Source organism: Choloepus didactylus, chromosome 7, assembly GCF_015220235.1.
Source record: "Choloepus didactylus isolate mChoDid1 chromosome 7, mChoDid1.pri, whole genome shotgun sequence".
Lineage (NCBI taxonomy): Eukaryota > Metazoa > Chordata > Mammalia > Pilosa > Megalonychidae > Choloepus > Choloepus didactylus.
This window is the reverse complement of record NC_051313.1, coordinates 90718967-90723750: the sequence shown is the minus strand read 5'-3', so window position 1 is coordinate 90723750 and position 4784 is coordinate 90718967.

The following is a 4784-nucleotide window of genomic DNA, read 5'->3' as shown; positions in this document are numbered from 1 at the left end:
TTGGTTCCAGACACCTCTGATGCTGGCTGTCCTGCTGATCTTCCTAGGGTTTGTTTACATGAGCCAATAATTCCCTATTTGCCTGAGCTAGTTCCCTAAACTGGTATTTACTTCTGTTTCCTTTAAGTAAGAGTTATGACAAATTGTATTAGAAATTTACTCTTTGGAAATTTACCCCATATCTATGACAGTAATCTATGACATTGAGCCAATGTTTTATTTTTAACAATATGTTTGACTTGGTCATTTTAAAGTTAATTTTTAATCCTCCTTCTTTGGGAATCCTTCCTACATTTACTATAAGGTAGTTATTCCATGGTTTGAAGGATGAGAAATAATAATATATAGAAAGGATTCCTAAGACATTCATGTATACAGCAGCTAAAAATTTCAGAGAACTATCCTAGGATTTTGAAGACAGTACCATAACTTTTATACCAAAAAGGAAAAACTGTGACTCAAAAAATGAAGTTAGCTAAACTTTTAAGCAAAATTCTGGTGAGAAGTCTTAGTTGGACAGCTTTACAAAGCAGGCGCATTTCCTGTTTGTGGGCAGAACAATGACTAGAGAGCAAGAGTGTAGAATATTGGACTGCTCTCCCCAAGTCCAATGTTTTCACAATGGAATAAGAGCCCTCACTCCTGCAGACTGTTCATTTATTCAGCAGGCATTAATTGTTCCTTCTTGATGGGCAAAGTATGGCGAGGGACCAGACCAGTGAATTGTGCACATGGAAAGAAAATTGAGCCTTCTAATTGACACTAATAACAACTGAGAATCTGGAGGCTGGCATGTTGTCCTATTCTTTTTTTTTTTTCCATGTTCCGCTTACTAATTGTGGCATTTTCATGTTCCACTTACTAATTGTGGCATTAAAAAAAAAAAAAACTTTGCGGCTTAAAACAACAATAATTTTCTTATCTTTCATGGTTTTGTTGGTCAGGAATTCAGGAACATTTTGGCTAGGGGTTGTAACTCAGGTCTCTAATGCAGTTTCAGTCAGACAGGGTGACTGGAGCTGGAACAGGGGAAGGCCAGAGCAGCTGGGGACAGTCATGCAGCTGGGGACAGTCATGCATCTCTCCCTCCAAGTCGCCTCAATGGTCTCTCCATGTGGTCTTTCCATGTGTTCTCTCCATGTGCACTAGCTTAGGCTGCTTCCTAGCATGGAAGCCTCAGAATGCTTGTATGTGGCTGGCACCCCCCCAGTGTGAGCATCCCAAGGACCAAGACAAACATGCATGGCATTTTGATGACATATCCTTAGAAGTCACACAGCATCCCTTCTGCCATACACTTTTGGTCGAGGCAGGTTGGAAAGCAGTCATGGCCTAGACCCCATCTCTCAATAAGAAGAGAGAAAAAGTCATAATGTAAGAACAGTTGAGGTGAGAGATATTGTCATGGTAATCTTTGGAAAATACAATTCGCCACACTGCACATACTCCTTAACATGTACTTCTGGATTGTCTTTAATATTTTCTAAACCAAATATTGATGAACAAAAGTAATAGGGCAAACTAAAGACAGTGTGTTTTGTCCCAGGCTCCACATCCCACCAGGAACAGACTTACCCATAGTGAAGTGCCTGCAAACTCCCATCAATCCTCTCTCTACCCCCTCTTTGATAATAACAGGAAGAAAGGGCTTTTATTTTGAAAGAGTAGAGATCCCCACAAACCGTAACAGCAGCATTTTATGGCCTTCGTATCCGTCATTTCTATTTTGTCATGCATGTACTGTAAGTCAACCACAATATACACATAGATTTTTATAGTTAATGAAAAAGCATAAAGTTATTGCTGTAAATGTTAGATTTCTTTTAGGGAGTTCATTTTTTTCAGTGGTTTCCAAGTATTCCTATATTTTCAGAAATAAAAGAATTTATAATGAAATAATAAGGAGAATAGCCCCTAGCCCCTGGGGCTTTCTTTAGGTACCTTCATTTTTATTTTTTATTTTTAATTATAAAACACTCATACATTTCAAAAAGCATGAAAGTAAAACATCTACCTCTCTCTCTTTTAAAATAAATTACAGATACAATGAAAAGATCACCCCCATATTTCTTCCCTCTAGTCCTGGAGTTAACCACCAGGTTTGTCACGCATGACTGTGCAGACTGTATAAACATTGTAGTTTATATGAAGAGTACGTTATAGGGTCATGGAAGGCAAAACATGATTATACATGACAGCACCAGAAATACTGTACTGTAATTACTAGTTTTCATTATAATTCTCATTTTTATACTTTCATTGCCAATGAAGATTAACTATAAATGTTCATCATATGCTGTGCCGGTTTGAATATATTGTGTCCCCCAAATGCCATTATCTTTGTGGTCTTGTGGGACAGGCGTTTTGGTACTGGTTGGATTTGCTTGGAATGTGCCCCACCCAGCTGTGGGAGATGATTCTGATGAGATGTTCCCATGGAGGCGTGGCCCCGCCCATTCAGGGTGGGCCTTGATCGGTGGAGCTATATAAATGAGCTGACTCAGGGGGAGGAAACGGAGTGCAGCTGTGAGTGACGTTTAGAAGAGGAGCAAGCTTGCTAGAGAGGAATGTCCTGGGAGAAAGCCATTTTGAAACCAGAACTTTGGAGCAGACGCCACCCACGTGCCTTCCCAGCTAACAGAGGTTTCCCGGACGCCATTTGCCATCCTCCAGTGAAGGTACCTGATTACTGATGTGTTACCTTGGACACTTTATGGCCTTAAGACTGTAACTGTGTAGCAAAATAAACCCCCGTTTTATAAAAGCCTATCCATCTCTGGTGTTTTGCATTCTGCAGCATTAGTAAACTAGAACATATGCTGAGTTTTAAATTTTTATATAATGCAATCATAATTATCCTTCTTGCGATTTGCTTTTTTTTTTTTTTTTTTTGCTTTGGTGAGAAAGTGAGTTTATTGAAGATGCATCAACAAGGAACTGGAGGAAAGAGCAACATTTCAAGCCCAGTTCAGAGAGAGAAGGGTTGTTTGGGCTTTTATAATCCCTAACAGAAAAAGAAATGGCCAGAAGCCAGAAAAAAGGCAGAAAGGAAAAATATAGAAGAGGGAAAGCTCTTTTGGTCAGCATCTCCTTGTTATCTTCAGGTCCTCCCCTCATTCAGGTTTGTTTTTCAAAAAGTCAGTTATTTTCAGACCATATGGTGGTTTTCTCCTGTGGGCAATGCTGGGAAAGTTCCTGAGAGAAGACAGCAAGTTTTTGCTGTTGAAATTAGCACAACAGCAAGTTATTTTAACAAGGGCTTTTTATGGTCAGATTAACTCAAGGCTGCTTGAATGAAGTGATCTTCATACACAGTTTTTTTTTTTTTTTTCTATTGGTTATTGAAGACTATACTAAGCATTTTCCAGCTAAAGAATTATATTGAGTATTTTCTACTTATCCAGCTATCAAGTCCCCCCTTTTATGAGACATTTCCTTATTCTTAAGAGATAATATCTTATGACCATCTCTTATAAAAGGGAAAGTGGGTGAAGGTCTATCTTGTATAGCTGTTTTTTGCTGAGCAAGGGTGAAAAGGTCCTTATATTAATCTGGAAGATGTTCTGGACAAAAACCCACAGATACAGTACAGGCAACAAGACAAACATATGGCAAGCAGAATGAAAGTCATGCTAATAAGGGCTATTCTCCATTTCATAGGTAAATTCATTAACCACCCAGAAAATGAGTCCATTATGCTATAATCTTTAACATGATCAATATCATCCTGCATATGATTTAATATTGAAGAGGTATTATCAGATTCATCTGTTATATGTGTGCAGGACTTAATGCCAATGGGAGCACATGTCCCACTTTGAGCTGCTGTCAGTAGATCTAAAGCCATTCTATTTTGAAGAACAACTTTTCTCATTTGAGCAACTTCTTTATTCAAGAGACTGAGCCCTTGCTTGGTGTCCCAGTTTGCTAATGCCACTGGGATGCAAAATACCAGAAATGGATTGGCTTTTATAAAAGGGGGGTTATTTGGTTACAGTCTTAAGGCCATAAAGTGTCCAAGGTAAGGCATCAACAATTGGGTACCTTCACTGGAGGATGGCCAATGGCATCCAGAAAATCTCTTTTAGCTGGGAAGTCATGTGGCTGGCATCTGCTCTGGAGTTCTGGTTTCAAAATGGCTTTCTCCCAGGATGTTCCTCTCTCGGCTGCAGCTTCTCTCCAAAACGTCACTCTCAGTTGCTTTTAGGGGCATTTGTCCTCTCTTAGCTTCTCCAGCGCAAAAGTCTGTTTTCAAAATGTCTCTAAGTTGCAGCTTCTCTTTCAGCTCCTGTGTGTCCTTCAAACTGTCCCTCTGTAGCAAGCTTGCTCCTGAGCTTATATAGGGCTCCAGTAAACTAATTAAGGCCCATGCTGAATGGGTAGGGCCATACCTCCATGGAAATCATCCAATCAGAGTTATCACCTACAGTTGGGTGGGTCACATCTCCATGGAAACACTCAAATTACAGTCTAATCAACCCTAATACTTCTGCCCACACAAGATTGCATCAAAGATAGTGGGATAGTAGGATAAACTACGATTAACAAATCAGACCAATTTTGTGTTAAGAAAGGTAGGATGGCCCAGGGCAAACTTGAACTTCTAGCAGTAAGCAAGTAAGTACAAAGCCAGAAGTCATTCCTCTGGTGGATATCTGCTACTGTTGTGGTCCATTTTAGGAAGATATTATCTTGCATAAAATAGAATATACAGTTTTAGGCAATTTACAGAAGAGTAATTTTAAATCAGCAGTGGGGGTACATGAATAGGAAGTGTCTTCTAC